Here is a 21,195-nt window from a genome sequence, read left to right as displayed (position 1 = left end):
CGGTCTCGCGGTTTGGAATCCCTGCAGATTTTTTTTTTTTTCTCCAGCCTTTGGAGTTTTTTTTTGTTTTTTCTGTCCACCCTGGCCATTGGACCTTACTTACTCTATGTTAATTAATGTTGACTTATGTTTATTTTTTATTGTGTCTTCTATTTTTGTATTCATTTTGTAAAGCACTTTGAGCTACATTATTTTGTATAAAAATGTGCTATATAAATAAATGTTGATTGATTGATTGATTGATTGAGTGTGTGCCAGTTGATGACTGGATGGGTGCCATGAAAGTGCAGTGGGCACCAAGTGAACAGCAATCCAAGAGCTATGACCTGGACATAAGAACACAGTTTTCCTCCATGGCACTAGAGGGCATGTAAATCTGTCATTAGCAGCAATGCTGGCTCTTCTGTCCAGATGGAGATTGGGGGGAGATCAGAGGAGACCTGCGGGTAGCCCCTCAAATGGCAGCACAGACTAGTCACAGGGTACAGGTGGAGCTCAGGGGCTTTAGGGACGTCTGGCATTTTGGAGCTCATGATTTCACAAGGCAACGTGACTTTGTAGGGACTTTCGTGACTCCAGCAGTGGTTTATGGGATTGACAGAGAAGCAGGACAGAAGTCAGTAGAAAGCATAAATACGCATCAAGTCATTAACGAGGTCCACCTCTAAAGCTGGGTTTGTAAATAGAGCTCTAACAATGGCTACCATGAAGCAATCGGGGACAATGTCATTTAGAGAATGTGGACAAATCAAAATATGGCTTATGTGTGCACACTGAACTCATTAATCCACTTGGGTTTGTTCTTCTTCATTAAGTGGATTCAGCTTGGTCACGGTGAGCGGTAAAGTGATCCATTCAAATAAACCAGTACCACCTGGACCAGCGGCATCAATAATCAGAATTCTGATCTTTGCTTCACTACGTTCAAACATCAGAACATTAGAAGAGTTGTGACAAGAACTGGCCATTCAGAGCTCGCCGATCCTGTCCACCAAATGAACATCAAGTCGAAATCTGAAGGCCCCTAAAGTCCTGCTCTCCACCACACTCGTTGGTCTCTTATTCCATGTGTCTGTGTGAAGATAAACCTTATAAAATGTGAGTGGAATGTGCCCTTGATAAGTTCCCTAATGTGTTCCTATGTTCTTCTTGAAGACTTTATTTTAAAATCAATCCACTGGACTCATTCATTCCATATTCTTTCATTGATGTCCCCTCTAAATCCCCATTTGTTAAAACTGAACAGGTCCAAGTCCTTTAATGTCTCCTCAGAGCTCAGACCTCTCAGTCCGTTGCTCTTCTCTGTTCCTCCTTCAGCTCCTGCTTTGTCTTTTTTGAAACACGGAGATCAAAACCAGAACTCCCGATGAGGCCACACCAGTGTGGATCTCACTTAAGCAGGACCTCCTTGGCCTTCAACTCCATACATCAGGACGCTATATAACCTAACATCCTATTAGTCTTCTTCATCACATCTGAACAATGTATGTGTGTGTGTGTCTACGGTGACTGTCAGGTCCTTCTCATAAGGTGACCCCCTGTAAAAAGGCTCGTGTATCTTTAAGGCGTTGAGGGCCTGTCACGTGAAAGCCATCGGGGTGTGTAGTGGCCTTGTGACTTTAGATACCACATGTGAGCTGGAACTGCTGGAGATGACAGGGGAAGTTTAAAGTTTGTTGACCGAGACTGTTCTGTACTAATAATCATGTTAATAATCTACATCACTCAGTGTTTATTACTATTATTACCATAAATACATTTAATACCATTCAGTAAACTAGACAGTGTTTATACTCTGTTTAATGTAAAGCCTGCTGATAATAATTAGTGGGTTATTACATTGAATCTTTAAGAGATGTTATGTACTAATACAGGTGGACATCTGGTACGTTACTGCATTGAGTCTGTAATTGCAAATGTCTTACGTTGATAGTTAATGTCTAGCTACAGCGCCACCTATTGGAGGTTTACTGTATTGCAGAGTGAAATAACATTCATATACAATATGTACTAAATGTTCTGTGTTTGTTGTTTACCGTGTTAGGACACACATACGCCTCCCTAAACTTACCTGTTCGGCTGTTCTGTGTCTGCTGGATTAACTCCTGTGTTCTGACCGACACACCACAGAGACTACAGCAAACTACAAGTCTGCCCTCCCTACATTTTAAAGCTAACTTGTCAACACCCCCCATTGTCTATTCATATGTAACATGTCCTACTTTATATTTCCTTCTGTTAAACTTCCTCTGCCACCAGTGTGTCCAAGCCTGCCTGCTCTCCAAGTTTCTCTGGAACACTTCAGCCGATTCTCCATTATCAGTCCCCCCAGCGAGTTTGGTATCCTCATCAAACGTAACCAGCTTCTCGACTTCTCTGTTCCTGTCCAGATCATTTATGTGCATTAATAAGGGCAGCGACCCCAACACTGACCCCTCATGGACACAACTTTCTACTACACCTCATTTTGACAAGGCTGGTCTCCACAAAACCCATTTGTTACCCGATTTTGACCCAACTTTGTAGACACCTGCACATCTTGAGATCCCCCAGGTTTCAGTTTCATCACACCGTTCATATGGGACCTTCTAGGCTGGAAAAATCCCATCACCACCTCCTCGCGGTGCCGGCTGGAAACAACGACCCCATGGGAAGTTGGCCAACGGTGAGGGTCGTCGATGTCAGGCGGAGCGACGCGCCGATCGACGGACCCCTCCTCAGTCGCATCATATGCAACAACGGCTCAACATTTGGACGATGATGCTAGGGCGTCCCCTGCAGGCGACGCGCGCCGCCCTCGCCTGAGCGACGTGAGAAGTGGACGAAGGCTACCTGCCCAAGGACGGGACAGGCTAAAGAAGCAAGTCCGACCACGACTACGATTACGGTGTGGGACCCTCAACATCGGCACCATGACCGGAAGAAGCCGCGAGTTGGCCGACGCACTCAAGACCCGTCGTGTCGACATCGCCTGTATTCAAGAGACGAAATGGAAAGGATCAAAAGCCAGAGACATCGGCGAAGGCTTCAAACTGTATTACAACGGCGCACAAGCACAAACGGCGTGGGAATCGTGATCTGCCAGAAGCTACAAGACAACGTCGTAGAAGTCAGCCGAGTCTCAGACCGCCTCATGTCACTCAAGATCGACACTGGCTCAGCCGTGCTCGAGTTGTATCGTGCTACGCGCCCCAAACCAATTGCCCCGACGACGAGAAAGACCGATTCTGGGAAAGCCTCGACGCCCACCTACGATCATTTGCCCCCGAAGAACACGTAGCTGTCGGTGGCGACCTCAACGGCCACGTGGGTCAAGAGCGAACCGGATACGAACGGGTCCATGGGGCCAAGGACGAGGAGCCCGTAACGACGATGGCACACGGCGCTGGACTGCGCAGAGGCCCATGATTTCGCCATAGTCAACACTTTCTTCAAAAAGAAGCAAATGCATCAGATAACATACTCCAGCGGCGGCCGAGACACCCAGATCGACTACTGGCTCTTTCGGAGGTGTCACTTCAACTTGGTCCGTGACGTAAAAGTGATCCCATCAACAAACGTCGCCCCCCAACACCGGCTGCTAGTCATGGACCTACACCTAGACCTTGGCCAGCGAATGGTACGAACAACAACCGCCGAAAAGATCAAGATCAAATGGTGGAGACTCGGCGAGTGGAAGCAAGAGCTTACAAAAGAGCTCGCCCGCATGGACGTGGACCCTGACCAGCCAGTAGCGGACACCTGGGATGCCATCTCCAGCCAGATCTCCGAAGCTGCGTCCGCAACCCTTGGACGGACGAAACCGGAAGAAAATTCATCGATAAACAAACATGGTGGTGGAACGAAGAAGTGCAAGAACCCATCAAAGCGAAGAAGAAAGCCCTGAAGAAGTGGCTCCAGTCCAGAGACGATGAAGACTACCAACAATACAGAACATCCAAGTTGATGGCGAAGAGTGCCGTCGCAAAGCAAAGCGGCTCACTATAGCAAGCTCTACGAGGAGTTGGACACGCCTGGAGGGGCGAACAAGATCTATCGCCTTGCCAATATGCCATCGTTCGACCCAGGATATCGGCCAGGTCAAGCATATCAGGACGACCAACACCTAGTCTTACGGGACCCGCCCGCCATCCTCCAGCGTTGGAGCGATTACTACTCCAGAGTGAGCAATGAAGAATTCCCACACCCGCCGATCAGCAGTGCCGACCCCGTCTCTGGCCCCGTCCCGCCAATTACCATCGCAGAAGTCAAAACTGCTGTCAAGAAGATGAAGAACGGGAAGGCGACCGGACCTGATGACATTCCTGCTGAAGTGTGGAAGCTGCTTGGGCAACGTGGAGCCGCGACGCTATGCGATCTCTTCAACCAAATCGTCAGAGGAGGCGAAGTCCCCAAGGCCTGGACCACCAGCATAACAGTGCCCATTTGGAAAGGCAAAGGCGACGTGGCCGAGTGCTCCAACTATCGCCCAATCCGCCTCCTATGCCACACAATGAAGATATTCGAGCGGATCTTGGACGGCCGCCTCCGCCATATCGTCACCATCACGCCAAATCAATGCGGCTTTGTCAAAGGCTGTGGAACAACCGATGCAATCCATGCCGCCCGCCTTCTACTGGAGAAACATCGAGAAAGAACAAAGGTGTCCATATGGCCTTCCTGGACCTGGAGAAAGCGTTTGATAGAGTGCCTCATGACCTCATCTGGCATGCGTTACGGCGCGGTGTACCAGAAGCATACGTCAACTGGGTCAAGCTCCTGTACCGCAACGTCACCAGCATGGTCAGGTGCCCAGTGGGAACATCACCGCCCTTCGCCATCAATGTGGGCGTGCACCAGGGATCAGCGCTATCGCCGCTCCTGTTCATTTTGTGTATGGACACAGCAACGGCGGATCTCCAGACCCCCACCCATGGGCGCTGCTGTATGCGGACACGTCTTCCTCTCGGACGAGACACGCGAAGCCCTACAGCAACAGGCCCAACGGTGGAAGGACCGGTTAGACACCAACGGCATGAAGTTGAATATTAAAAAGACCGAATACATGGAATGTGGCCTGCAAACCGATGGTACCATCAAGATCGGGGAGGAAGACCTGAAGAAGACTACCGAATTCAAGTACCTTGGCGCTGTCATCAGCCACGACGGTGACCTGTCACCCGACATCCGCGCAAGAATCAACGCCGCATGGGCCAAGTGGCGCCAAGTCACTGGCGTGCTCTGCGACCGCCGCATGCCGGACAGCCTGAAGTCAAAAATCTACAAATCAGTGGTCCGCCCAGTTGCCCTATATGGATCAGAGTGCTGGCCAGCCTCTGCGAAGCACGAACAAGCCCTAAGCACCATGGAGATGCGTATGCTTCGCTGGAGCCTGGGCCTAACAAGATGGGACTGTATCATGAACGCTGACATCCGAAGGCGAATGGGCATAGCGCCAATTGTAGAAAAGATGCGAGAGGCAAGGCTGCGGTGGTACGGGCATGTCACCCGAAGTGACCAGAACTCGGTGGCGCTGAACGGCAATGCGGCTCGACCCGCAGGACGACGACCACGAGGAAGACCAAAGAAGCGGTGGATGGACCGGATCAGCGAAGACATGAAAATCGCCAATGTCACCCCAGAAGACGCTTTAGACCGAGCCAAATGGAGACGATGTTGCAAGAGAGCGGACCCTGCGATCAAGCGGGACACAACGCCAGGATGAAGAAGAAGAAGTTCATATGGGACCTTCTTGATAGCCTTCTGAACACCCAGGTCAATAATCACATGCTGTGCATCTGAACCTGTGTGGACTGCTCAATAACACTCTGTGAGAGAAATCATTTCTCATTTGTGTGAATGCTATTAGCCAAGTTTCCATCCAGTTTTTTGCGACGTTTTGTTATCGACAAACAGAATATACTGTATGTAAAAAAATGTGCGAAATTTGCTGTCTCCAGCCTGTTTCCATCCAACTGGCTTTTTATCGATAAAATGGTGTGCGTGATGACTTCATCCCCCCCAAAACGAACTGTCGCGTAAGTTTTGTTGTATCGCGAAAAAAAATCTTCCCTTGAGCCATTTCATAGATAATTTTGTGTATGTTGCAAATTATCTACATTTTGTTTTCCACGTTACACCCCCTCCATTAAACAAAGAAATGGAGAGATTATTCAGACAGTTTTTTGAAGTTTGCCAGCTTACTGTTATTTCAGTTTCACAAATTGGAATTGTACATAATACCCGAAGACGGCAGCAGAATGAAGCAGTTTGCTTGTCCGATAGCCCTAGAGCTCGAAGAAAGTACCCCAGTGCGACGAAACCCACGGGTATGGGAGAGACGACGGAATAAGACCTTCTGGGAGGAGGTGGTGGAGAGACACTTCACAGAAAATCTCTGGCTGCAATTTTAGAATGACACGGCCGACTTTTGAGATGTTGTGTGGATTCATCAGTCCTGTTGTTGCACTCATCCCAGGTTGCCACCGACCACCGGTTCCAAAAGCAGATTGCCATCGCCCTTTACAAGCTGGCAACCTGTGCCGAGTATAGAGTAGTTGGAGAAACTTTCAGGGTTAGTAAAACTACCGTCCATCAATGTGTATATGCTGTGTGCACTGCTATTAAAGAAAAATTAATGTGGCGTTATATCAGACTTATAGCAGAGGTAGCAGAGGCCAATGAAATTGCATACCGCAATTCCTTGGTGCATCTTGTGCCACAGATTTACGGTGCGCTGGATGGCACGCATGTGCCTATTCTTCCCCCGACGGAAGGCTACCGTGATTACATTAATCGCAAAGGGTGGCCTGGCCATCTATTGTTCTCCAGGCCCTTATTGATGACAGGTGCATGATACGAGACATTTGCGTTGGCACTCCTGGAAGTGCCCATGATGCAGCTGTGTTTGCAGCATCAGATCTGTACAGGTGAGCCTACCTTTTAACATCCCTTCTCAGTGCGATAACAACTGAATTAGTACTGTAACCTGCTTCCCTTAAGGTTTTTAATTAAAACTGAAATTTAACTTAATACAAAATAACAAGGTTTAATAAAAAAAAAACTAAAGTTAATATTAATGAGAGAATTTCTCATATATGCTAAAACATCTGCCATTTAATAACAAAAAAATGTTTAGATAATGAAACACACGGTTTATTCAATATTTTGACTGGCACAGTAAACTACCTTTGCGGTTTTTGTATTATTTAGACATCCTGAGAGACCCCCCCAGGCTACAGTTGAGGTGGGGGGAGTTCAGGTACCCCTTTTAGTAGCAGGAGACCCAGCCTATCCGCTACTGCATTGGCTCATCACGAGAAATAACGAGTCTCTTCATCAGACCATGCGAACCGCTCCGCTATTCTCGTTTTGATTGCACGTGATGAAAATGTATCATGTGACACATTTATTTGTGTTAAAGCCCTTTTTTCTCACAAAAAGTGTTTCCAATGTAGTTTTTGTGACATCTGAAGTATTAATATGGAATTTATTCACTAAAGTTAAACGGAAAAATATTATGTCGACATGTACAACATTTTATCAATAATTAGCATTTCCATCAGCTATATCGGTAAAAAAATTTGAAGCGCTAAATATTTTTTCACAAAAACTCCTTGGATGGAAAGCTGGTTATTGTCAGACATGTTTCTTGTAGAGAAAAAAAACATGATATTCACTCGTGGACAGTTATACGTTGTGTTGACATGATGTAATTCCAAACACGGAATCAAAATTCATTGCGATATTGACGAAAAGGTCGAATATATGGACATAGGTGATATGACAGAAGTGCATTGCGTGAGATGCAGATCATGTGGCACAGCAGCAGCAAGCCAGCAGCTGATCGAGCAAAGAGGAGGTAAAAAAAATGTGTTTGTTCCCACTGCATCACCGTTTAAGCGGGGGTGTCGGAGGAGCGACCGCGTCTCCTTGGTGTGTTCAGCTCCCCTCTTCACAACGCGAGCGGCAGAGACGTGAAGTGGCTGGCACATAGCACGGGCCCTTGGAGGATGGGGAAGGGGTTGGCAAGCAAAGCGAGCAGGGGGCAAAGCCCCCTTGTACATTTTAATAAAAATGAAGCAGTCCTGTGTGGATAATATATTTATTATTTATGTTCATCCTCATTTCCAGTCTGCCTTTCCATTACTGACTAGTTAGTTGGTCTGACGCTGAAGCAGTTGCAGCCTTTGATTGTTTTGTGTTGTTCACCCAGGTGCCTACTTTGCTTGATTTTAATTGTCACCATTACGATACAATGAAGGAAGCAGGCTACACAGAATAAAAGAAAAATAATAGGAAAATAACCAAAAAGAGGTAAACATTTAAAGCTATTGCAAAAAATAGAAATATTTCTAAATGTCTTATAATGTAAAAATCATACTGCTGTGCTTTTCTGAATGTAGAATAAGAGAAGAGGAAAAAAAGACCAGCTAACCAAATGAGATCAATTATTAACACTTACTGTGAATCTCGTTGGAATGAGTTTGGGAACCACTGGTGGAAGTTATATGTTATTTTAAAAAAAATACTTAAAAACTATCAGTAATATTAACAAAAAATGTAAAAACTGTCACAAGATTCACAACTTGCGTTCTGTACATTGGGGCTAATTTTAAGTGTATTTTGCACCCATTTCAGCCCAATTTCAGACTTTTATTGTGTTTTAAGAGCTATTTTTCATGTTTACAAAAAATAGGGACATTTCTGGAAAAAGGTTATGAACAAGTTTTGGGAAATTTTGAATTTCTGCACAGTTGGTTTTAATGACTTTGCTGTTTTCATTTCGAGTCTCAATGTCGAATGTCAAGCTAATTTTACTTCGGTCCAACGTAAAGGGTTACCTGAAACATGTGGGTGAAACATTATTATAGCTTTTACCGTCACTTACAGAAAATAATATTGTGTTATATTTCTAATGGAACTAACATCAAAAGATGTAACTTACATCAATAAAGACTCGCACAGTGTTAACAAATAACCAAACAAACGCAGCATAGTGCAGACTGGGGAAGCCAATAATATCAGATTAGTGTCTGTATTGGCAGACAACGGGTGAAAATCATCTTATCGACATCGGACCGATGACTACATTTGACAGATAATTCAAAGTGATATCTCGTGACGTATTCACCGTGTCCCAGATGAGCAAGACATTTAGGCGACGCTAAAGTTTTTCAAAGTAAGTTAGAGTGACATAAAATATGACATTTGTAACTTTTGTTCAACTAATGTTGTGTGTGCAAAATGTCAATGCCACCAAATCTACAGAATTCTTCAGGGCAAAAGGAGAATCCTGTGCCAACGCCCACAAAATCAAAAACTGCAGTTACGCAGTTTCTTGAAAAATCAAAGAAATTTGATAAAGATCACCCTAAAGCTCAGACAATTACTGCAGAGGTGATGGAATTTATTGCTCTGGACAATCAGCCATTTTCTGTTGTAGAAGATGCAAAGAAGATTTCAAAGACTGGTTGAGCATCTTGAGCCCTGAAACCCAGTCGCTGTTATTTCTGTGACGTGGCACATCCAGAGCTACATAATATTGTGGAAAGTCATTTGTGCAAACTCCTCACTGATGACGTCACAGACCTAAGCTTTGCCAATGATATACTTGGACCAGATGCAGTTTTGAATTACAGGAAGTGATCTTGCACTCTCAAGAATACTCGCGATCACAAACGGGTGCTGCACTCTCCGTGGAATTTAAAAAAATGTTTGAAACATGGAAAATAACCAAAGAGGACGTTCATGAAGTACTGCGAGACAACACACGTAACATTGCAAAAGCTATGGAGGAATGAGGTATCCTAAGTTTGGCATGTATGACTCGTACTTTACAGCTTACAATGAATGGGTTGTACGTCTTCATACAGTATTTAACATTTATGTCTGGCTTTTCTGTGAATCAAATACAATTACAGTGGTGTGAAAAACTATTTGCCCCCTTCCTGATTTCTTCTTCTTTTGCATGTTTGTCACACAAAATGTTTCTAATCATCAAACACATTTAACCATTAGTCAAATATAACACAAGTAAACACAAAATGCAGTTTTTAAATGATGGTTTTTATTATTTAGGGAGAAAAAAAATCCAAACCTACATGCCCCTGTGTGAAAAAGTAATTGCCCCCTTGTTCACAAATCACCTAACTGTGGTGTATCACACCTGAGTTCAATTTCCTGATTACTGCCACACCTGTTTCAATCAAGAAATCACTTCAATAGGAGCTGCCTGACACAGAGAAGTAGACCAAAAGCACCTCAAAAGCTAGACATCATGCCAAGATCCAAAGAAATTCAGGAACAAATGAGAACAGAAGTCATTGAGATCTATCAGTCTGGTAAAGGTTATAAAGCCATTTCTAAAGCTTTGGGACTCCAGCGAACCACAGTGAGAGCCATTATCCACAAATGGCAAAAACATGGAACAGTGGTGAACCTTCCCAGGAGTGGCCGGCCGACCAAAATGACCCCAAGAGCGCAGAGACGACTCATCCGAGAGGTCACAAAAGACCCCAGGACAACGTCTAAAGAACTGCAGGCCTCACTTGCCTCAATTAAGGCCAGTGTTCACGACTCCACCATAAGAAAGAGACTGGGCAAAATGGCCTGCATGGCAGATTTCAAGACGCAAACCACTGTTAAGCAAAAGAACATTAGGGCTCGTCTCAATTTTGCTAAGAAACATCTCAATGATTGCCAAGACTTTTGGGAAAATACCTTGTGGACTGATGAGACAAAAGTTGAACTTTTTGGAAGGCAAATGTCCCGTTACATCTGGCGTAAAAGGAACACAGCATTTCAGAAAAGAACATCATACCAACAGTAAAATATGGTGGTGGTAGTGTGATGGTCTGGGGTGGTTTTGCTGCTTCAGGACCTGGAAGGCTTGCTGTGATAGATGGAACCATGAATTCTACTGTCTACCAAAAATCCTGAAGGAGAATGTCCGGCCATCTGTTCGTCAACTCAAGCTGAAGCGATCTTGGGTGCTGCAACAGGACAATGACCCAAAACACACCAGCAAATCCACCTCTGAATGGCTGAAGAAAAACAAAATGAAGACTTTGGAGTGGCCTAGTCAAAGTCCTGACCTGAATCCAATTGAGATGCTATGGCATGACCTTAAAAAGGCGCTTCATGCGAAAAAAACCCTCAAATAAAGGTGAATTACAACAATTCTGCAAAGATGAGTGGGCCAAAATTCCTCCAGAGCGCTGAAAAGACTCATTGCAAGTTATCGCAAACGCTTGATTGCAGTTATTGCTGCTAAGGGTGGCCCAACCAGTTATTAGGTTTAGGGGGCAATTACTTTTTCACACAGGGCCATCTAGGTTTGGATTTTTCTCCTAAATAATAAAACCATCATTTAAAAACTGCATTTTGTGTTTACTTGTGTTATATTTGACTAATGGTTAAATGTGTTTGATGATCAGAAACATTTTGTGTGACAAACGAGACAAACATGCAAAAGAAAAAGAAATCAGGAAGGGGGCAAATAGTTTTTCACACCACTGTAATTGTAAAAGTCTGGGTACTGCTTCATTGAATTTTGTCTGGTTGTCTACTGACATTAGCCATAGCTGTGTCTGCTCATGGTAAGTTCTTTCAGAATTAGTGATTTAAGTGACCCCCTCACTGTGACCCCACAAGAGAAGGCTGTCAATCAAGCGCTTGGCTTCTGTTAGATTGTGTGGCCCCTTGTAGAGGTAGCTTTCTGAGAGAGAAAAAGTTGTCAGGAGCAATCAGAAGACGGATCGGCACGTCCCAGGAGCCCAGTAGGGACGCCTTACAAACAATCCACTTCTAGTAAAGCCCCAGTAGGTTTCCTTGGTATTTGAGGTCATCTGTGCTAAGTAAGTTAAAAATAGGAATGTACATAAAACTCAAGGCTAACAATTTAGGCATTTCCAGTATTATCTTGTCCACCAGTTGAAAACAAACCTCATAGGTTAAATTGCCATTTGTGAACACTTTTTCAAAATAAAACAGCAAGTTTACCAAATGATTTCCACATGCATCCGACAGACTGTCCTAGAAATGAAAAAGCATTAAAAATGCAGAGAAAACTAGACTTTATATTTTGCATTTGGACTGAAGTGTAGTGCGATGCTCCATCAAATATACTTAACTCATTGCCATACAATAAAACAAGTATGGAAATATTTATATTGCATAAGATGCAGAAAAATACATTTAACTATTAATCTTCAATAAACGACACAGAGTCAGAGTCCTAAGTAACAAGCGTCTCACTCCCAGCTAGTCATGTGCACAGATGACATACGGGGCAGAGCAATCGGGCAGTCCAGATCTGAAGGAGGAGGACGTCCATCCCACCAGTGCTCACCCACCAGCCCATTCACAAATACGCTACCTACACCAACTGAAGTCAGCCTCAGGGTGAGCCGACTGTACAGTACAGAAAAGGAGCAAAGAACAGACCACCAGGCCCTGAAGTCAGTACAGTAGACTGGAATTGGGGAATGACATCAGTGGCAAGAAAGTGCCTTTTTCATTACTGTGATGGTGTTAGTAGTCCAGGAAAGGAAAGGTCCTTATCCATCAGTGTGTCCAGAAACTTAAAAGCCAACGCCCTTTCTACACAGTCCCCATTGATATACTGTATAGTCAGTGGGGCAGGCTCTGCATTATTCTTCCTCAAATCTATTATAAGTTCCTTTGTTTTCAGATAATTCACGACTAGACTGGTGTCCAAACACCTCCTTGTCAATCTCTACACGTCATTTTTATAGTGAGTGTTAATCGGAATTTTACTGATGAATTAATTAAACTTGTTAAACTTAAACGCACAAGTCAAGTTTAATTCTACCTACGAAGAAATTCTTTAATTTTTTTGACATTAAGGAAATTGCGAAAATTTTTAATTTTAAAGAAAATGAGTGAAGGTATTATAGGGTGAGGGGGGCAGCTGAAATTAAATGGCACGATGGCAGCTTCGCCACTAGAACTGGGCCTGGGTGCTTCTAAAATGTTCCAACAAAAATTGGCCTGAAACTTAAATATTTGTTTAGCAATAAGAACTGACCATGGAGACGAGAATATCCAAATCTGGGAGGATATGCAGAAAAACAGAGGGGACGTCTCAGTGCTGACCGGAACCTCGGTATATAATCAATGTATTGAAAGGTTTAATCAAGACTTAAAAAGTTGCACTCATGTGTACACACCTGGATTTTAGGACAATCTGTTTTTTCTTTATGTTTTCATTTCCAGAATTAATCAGACATTGGATGCACTTAGAATCACATTTAACAATCTCTCCGTTCCTTCAGAAGCAAACAGAAAAACCTGGTAAACATCATCTGCTGCTTCTTCTTCTTCTTTCGGCTGTTCCAGGGGTTGCCACAGTGGATCACCTTCTTCCATATCGTCCTGTCCTCGTCATCTTGTTCTGTCACCACCATCACCTGCATGTCATCTCTCACCACATCCATAAACCTTCTCTTAGGCCATCCTCTTCTCCTCTTCCCTGGCAGTTCTATCCTTAGTACCCTTCTCTCATTATACCTAGCATCTCTCCTCCTCATATGTCCAAACCAACGCCATCTTGCCTCTCTGACTTTGTCTCCCAACCATCCAACATGAGCTGACCCTCTAATCTCATTTCTAATCCTATCCATCCTCGTCACACCCAATTCAAATCTTAACATCTTTAACTCTGTCACCTCCAGCTCTGTCTCCTGTACCACCGACTCCAGCCCATAGAACACAGCTGGTCTCACTACCATTCTGTAGACCTTCCCTTTCACTCTTGCTGATACCCATCTGTCTCGATTCACTCCTGACACTCTTCTCCACTCTGCCTGCACTCTCTTCTTCACTTCTCTTCCACACTCCCCATTATTCTGTACTGTTGATCCCAAGTATTTAAACTCATCCACCTTCACCACCTCCACTCCCTTCATCCTCACCATTCCACTGACCTCCCTCTCATTCACACACATGTATTCTGTCTTGGTGGTCCAACTGACCTTCATTCCTCTCCTCTCATATCTCCACCTCTCCAGGGTCTCCTCAACCTGCAGATCACAATGTCATCAGCAAACATCACAGTCCACAGGGACTCCTGTCTAATCTCATCTGTCAACCTGGCCATCACCATTGCAAATAAGAAAGGGCTCAGAGCTGATCCCTGATGTAATCCCACCTGCACCTTGAAGAAGAAAGAAAAGACCATTTCATGTCAAAGTTCATCCAGAACAATCATTTATTTTGCCCATTGAACACGTGGGATGTACATTAACTTTCCTGAACAACTGATCCTCTTGAAAATGGTTGTAAACAAAGAGAAAAATGCAGTATCACAGACTTCGGGAGTTTGTGTGTAACAAGACTGCAGACAATTGATTAGGAATTACAAGGGAGAACTTGGCCAACTCATTTTTCACAACCAAAGCTACACTGTTTATGGAGAGCTTTTGTTTTTGTTTCATGCATTAGCAAAAATAAATACAACTGCACTTGAACTTTGGCAAGAATAACCTGAAATCAAATACAAAAAGTTACAAAATGAAACTTTCTGAATTGGTCGAGTTTTGCACACATTTCATTTTTGTTTTAAGGAAAAGAAAACACAGCTGGTTGAATCAACATGTTGCATTTCTTTACGCCATCTACTTATACAGTTTACATGCAGGACTATCCATCAAAGCTGAAACAAATGAATAATCAAATTCATCAGAATCTTCCAAGATTAGGATATTGACACAAATCTGAAGCTCATTTTTACTGGTGTTTGCTTGTTGGTCGTCTATTAATTCACCACTAAGAAATGCAAGTTGAGGTTGTGGTTTGAACCCAAGAGCTGGGATTTTTCTGCTACCTGTCGCAAACTGAAGAATGTGGTCAGGGCGCAGTGTGTCCAAAAATTTCTTCATTCTTTTGGTCAGTTTCCTGCTACTCAATTTCTCTTCAAGTGTTTTATCTTAAAAGGAACCCCAAAAAAAAAAATCTTAAAACATGTCAAGTGAAGACATCCTAAAATACAGTCTACATGAATAGAAATGTGCAAACCAACACTGTCAGTGAGTGGCCATGATTTAATGGTGAAATACTTACTTACTGTAACTGTCTGAAAATGGTGAGACGTGGAGACCGCTACACGACTTTGTCAGTAAAATAAGGAACTACCTCAATTCAAGTATTAGCCTTACATTTAACAGTTTCATTCACTAAATACAATTCATTTAATAATTAACTCAAAATAACTAAATCAAATTTGCTCATAAGTTAGAGGTAAAGTACCACGCCTGCTGTACACCTACTTGCCATTAAAAAACAATATTCTTTTTACTTAAGGAAGTGATTTATGTATTTTACTTTACGTTAATAATCACATTACTCACTTTGATACATTGAGGAACATTCAGTGTTTTAATATAAATAGTTTGTGTTGTGCTGCAGAGAAGGAACGGTTACTTTTGTGATGCAGGCTGTCCCACCACAACACATCTTCTACAGTAGAACCACAAAAAATCCTTAAAAATATTTATTAACTAAAAGTGAAGGTTAAAACAAAAGATTTGTAGTTTTGTGCTTAACATGGAGTTCTTATCTGCAAAAATCTAAACTTTATCCAAATTCTCTGACACGAAAAATGACTAGAAGGTGGCTGTCTGCAGAAAGAGCACGGCTTCTCCTTGAGCTCCTGTACTGAGTGAATTGTTTTTTGAGTTCAGCATCACCGGGACTTGATGGAAGTACAACAGTCGACTCCACAGAAAATAGTCGTGCACACTGAAACAATTCATTAATACTGACAGCTAAAGCCGAGCGCACACCGATACATGCATTTATTACCCTATTTTTTTCTAGATTTTGATTTGTTATACTCAAACTGATGGATGCATATATACATTTACACTCACCTTGTACAGACTGAAGAAATTCCTGAAATTTCAGCACCAGTGTTTCCTGACCTTCTCTGCCGTAACTTAAAAAATCTGAATACCGTGGTTTAAAAATGGCTGCTATATCATTGGCTGTAAATTCCTTCTTTATTTTAGGCATGTCAAGAAAAATACGCATGCTAGGATTTTCTCTGAAAAGTGGAAGTACCTGAAGACAAAAAGAAAATATAGATAGATAGATAGATAGATAGATAGATAGATAGATAGATAGATAGATAGATAGATAGATAGATAGATAGATAGATAGATAGATAGATACTTTATTAATCCCAAGGGGAAATTCACATTTGCATTAAGTGATATTCACAAATCTAAAAATAGTTGCAACAATCCAAAGTGATTGAGGTTGTTCTCTTTAAAGCTTCACAAAAATGTCCTTTACTTATGTTTATTATTATACTGCATTTCAATAGATAGATAGATAGATAGATAGATAATGAAAGGCACTTTATAATAGATAGATAGATAGATAGATCTATCTATCTATCTATCTATCTAAGAGACTCTATTAATATAGATAGATAGATAGATAGATAGATAGATAGATAGATAGATAGATAGATAGATAGATAGATAGATAGATAGATAGATAGATAGATAGATAGATAGATAGATAGATAGATACTTTATTAATCCCAAGAGGAAATTCACATTTCTTCATTCTGTTAGATTTCTAAACTGTCCAAATAAATGGGACCAGACAAATATAAAACATGACAAACAAAGAAATGTCACACGAAACTAGAAAATCCATTTCCAGTTTTAACGTGTTTGTTGTAGCCGATGTCTTAATGTTAGTGAGTCTTATCAATTTAAACAAAAGAGACATGAAATGTCCATCGACTTACACAGAAACATCACACCACAAACATGCCACCATTAGAATCGAGTTACCTCGTAGTACGACAGTCCATCGATTAACTGATCGAGACAAGCTTGGCTTTTTAAGATTACATGAAAGACGGCTGCCTTCTTCACAAAAGTATCTTTAGTATTCATATTAACTGGGTTTGGAAGACCTTCCACCTCAAAGCGCCAAGAGTCGCACCGCTTCACTGCGTCTTCCAGCTCTCTTTCTGTGCTCGATTTTTCAACCTAAAGATAAAACAAAATGTTTTTTTTCGTAAAATAATGAACAGTCTCCTGGAGCTTTACACCACAGAGAGTCTGACAAACATTTAATAAAAAAAAATACAAAGTAACAAGATTTGAATCATTGCCAATCAGCCCCAATGTAATGAAGCCGAGTCTCTGCATCCCAACAATACCTTCTTCAGTATTTCCCTAATCTCAGAGGCTGAGACATCATCAGGCGTAGCATTCACTTGGAGGACATCTCCAGTCAAAATGTAGTCCACCACACAAGGTGCTAGATGCTCTGGGGCCTCACCCCCCTGGATTATCATGGTGGAAATCATCTTCCCAATGGTCCGGTATACTCCATTTTTCAACTTCTTGTCGGACAGTTTTGGTATAAATCCATTGGGTGACTCTGGAAAGAAGTACAACACAACATCTGCATGATCTTCACCACAAAGGAAACCATGCTGCTGTAAAGGTTCCTGGAAATGTCCCATCATGATAAGCCGTAAAAGCACATCACAAAGTGTTTGTCCACAGCAGAATGCACCTGTCACTGAGGTGGAAACCAAAGTTCCTCAAGTTTATTACGGTCATTTGAACATTTTTTATTTTATTCATAAGGATAAAGTTGGCATTTTAAGGCCTTAAAACAGAAGTTGGATATTTTTGGCTGCCATGTGGTTTTCAAAACTCGACTAAGCATACTCCACATTCGCAAACACATTCCAAGTGTCACAGCACAGCAGACTTTACAGCAGCCTAAGGAAAAAAATTAGATTATATGCTCAGGAAAAATACCTTCAAATGCTCCACTGTTTTCAAAGATCGCTTTCACTAACCGACCAAAAAATTCTCGCCTTGGTCCTCCACTGTCTTGTGGATCCTGTTCAGATTCATTTAGATCACATTCAAATGAGACAAGAAGCAAACCGTGGTTCCTCATAAATCTGTCCTGGTGAAACCGTTTGAAGGCCGTATTCCAAATATTTCGTCTAAAGGTGGCTAATCGTCTGCATCCCCGAGTAATCACCCTTTTACTATGAGCTTGTAATATTCCTCTTATTTCCTCCATGTTCATTGTTTTACTTAATCTGTAAAATGTAAGACATGATTTATTACAATATACTCTGGGAGGATTCGATTTTGTGACTATTTGCACATTTTTTCTTACATAAACTATTGGTAGCAGCAGAAATTCAATTAAAGACTATCAAGGGGCTTTAAAGGTTATGTTTTCTAACAGATTTTGCATTTTAGTGCCACAATTTATAACAATGTTAATTCCCATTTCCCTGTAGACCTTCATTAATTGCTGGAATTTGGAATGTATTATGAAATACAATTCTTTATGAAGTTTGATATAATTAAACATTTCTCTCACACTACCTCAAATCTTGTGATGGATACACAGAATCCTGCAGCAGATTTTCTCTAGTGGCCTCTTTGACATCTTCATCTTCCTGTAGACCATTGGGGCTTTAAAAAATGAACAATAGTGATTTGCTATGGCGGAACACAAGCTCTCATGAATTTCACCAGCTCAAATAGTTCAAAGCAGCAGCACTCAATATTTCATGATGTTTGTCTGTCAGGTTTCCTACAACTGACTGTTAAATAAGACGTTTTTATTACTTTTGTTCAAGTCCTACTCCCACTTCTTTTACCTGCTTACTCTGATCTCAGCATTAGAGGATTTAAATTTCATCTTGTGAGCCGTGAAGCAGCAGCACCAAACTAAGCAAAGCACCGTCCGCCATTTCAAACCCTACTGGATTGAATTCCACAGCTCATAACACACTACAGCTTACGTCAAGTCAGACACGGGAGAAGAGTTCTCAGCGCTTTCATGTCTTTCATCCGCTCTTCCTTTTTTCAGGTGTAACTGGCCAGGGGATTCAGCCTCCTGATGTCCTTCTTGGTCTTCACCCTTCAACCTTCTCTCTTTCTGTCTCTGGCTCACTGCATTACAAATGAATATCAGGTCTGCCAATGTACAGCACAGCTCAAGTGAACTGAATGACAGCAATGTCACAGGCACTCTATCCTCAGCGCCTCTCTGTTCACTCATTCGTTCTTTTATTTGCCTCTTACCTCTCCTTTTCTGAAATGGTGGACTTTCAGTGTCAGACAGCATTGCATGTTCTTCCTACACAACAAAACAAACTTCCATGAAATGACAAGAAATAAGAATTTGAAAAGAAACAAACAAGTAACTGGATTTTGGTTTGTGTTAGCTTAAAAAATTGAAAGTAAATGAGATTTTCACAACTTGTAACATTTCTTGGAGGAAAAGACAGACGTGAAGTGCAAACAAAAGAAACAGATCTTCAGATATGGTTATAAAATTGGCTAACACATCTCCAGATATTTGCTGCCAAATAAAACACTCATTTCCACAGAGCAGGGCCTTTCTAAAAATCAGGTGGCTTTTCATTATTGCGGGTAGTGACATCCTTCATCTCTTCTATAACTGACGGCTGGTGTGGTGTGCTGGGGTGGTGACATCACTTTGAGGGAGGCCCACCAAATAGACAAACTAATTAAAAGGAAAGGCTCAGTTACGGGATGCACTCTGGACTCCTGGGGCTTAACTAGACAGAATGGGGCCCTGTGTGAAAGTTTTTAATGGGGCGCTGAGGATTGCGGTCTGCGTGGGTTTTCTCCGGGTGCTCTGGTTTTCTCCCACAGTCCAAAGACATGTGGGTTAGGTGCATTGGTGATCCTCAATTGTCCCTAGTGTGTACTTGGTGTGTGTGTGTGTGTGCCCTGCAGTGGACTGGCGCCCTGCCCTGCACCCTGTGTTGACTGGGATTGGCTCCAGCAGACCCCTGTCACCCTGTGTTAGGTTATAGCAGGTTGGATAATGGATGGATGAGGATTAGGTACATCAGTATCAATACAAGTAGTCCCCAGGTTATGGACAAATGAGGCCGCAGCTGTGACGCATGTGCCTCAGTAACTGCCGCTCTGTCATCTTCTGAATGCTGTAAGCGGTGGCTGTAGGGGGGCGATTTTGCTGCTCGCGCAGTGGAGTGTCCCTTGGGCAGCGCCTTGCAACAAGTGGTGACCCGTGGTCCATAGTCACCGGCGCCACAGCTATCGTTCGTGTGCAGGACGATGGTTCGCTGCCCGCCTACTACGGCGCCACAGCTACTGCTTCTGACTGGATGCAGGCTTGATGGAACAGAGGTGGGTGTTTCCCTGCCCACCCAGTACACATGGCTGGTAATGCTGCAAGCGGAGACCCGGTTGTGGCTGAACGGAGGCCATTGAGGGTGAACGGGGCAGCGGAGGTAGCATTGTAGTGTGCCTCGGATGGCTGCCTGTTGAATTGGGGTTGGGCGATTCACTACCCGCATTTGGCTGCACCGCCTTTGTTCTCGGTGGGCAGACGCTGCAGGCACTGTAGTGGAGGTGACTGTGAAGTGGGCTGGTGATGAACCCCCCGTCGCCTCCCCCAGTCATTCTCAATAGCGAGCCTGCTTGTACTGTTATGCACATAGCAGGAAGTTGTCTCTTGTCAGTACATCAGACGTGTTGATGACGGGTGCCTTCCTGCTGTGATGGCGTGGACAGTGCTGTGCAGAAGAGCTCAACAGCACTCATGTTAACCTTTTGTCTTCACCCTTCAAGAATGTCTCTGAAACACAAATCTGATGCAAGTGCTGGTGATACAGTAAAGAGAAAAACCATCACCATGGAAAATAAAGTAGAAATAATAAAAAGGTCAGAGAGAGGAGAAATTCCATCATTCATTGGCAGAGCACTTGGTTACAGTCGGTCAACAGTAGCATTTATTAAAATAATGGACCTGTTCCGACTTACATACAAATTCAACTTAAGTACAAACCTACACGTACGTAACCAGGGGACTGCCTGTACATGTATATCAAACATTTTGTATGTTTTTATTCAAACAGGAAAAATATAACTATATAATGTAACTAACACACAATTTGATTTCTGAAGTCTTTAACTACAAGTAATGTCATTTGCACTTGGATTGCTTTACCCACTTCACATTGCCACCAATGTGTGCATCATTTATGAAATTGCCCACATACTTTTATAAATATCTTTTTCTTCTTGTAAATTTATATATTGCAAATGCTGATAGTAATCATCATAAAAAAATATTTTTATCACATGTTGACGTTATAGGAAACCCACCTTCAGTATGCAGTGCTAGTATAGTACA

Source organism: Polypterus senegalus, chromosome 15, assembly GCF_016835505.1.
Source record: "Polypterus senegalus isolate Bchr_013 chromosome 15, ASM1683550v1, whole genome shotgun sequence".
NCBI classification, from domain to species: domain Eukaryota; kingdom Metazoa; phylum Chordata; class Cladistia; order Polypteriformes; family Polypteridae; genus Polypterus; species Polypterus senegalus.
Note: the sequence above shows the minus strand (reverse complement) of the source record.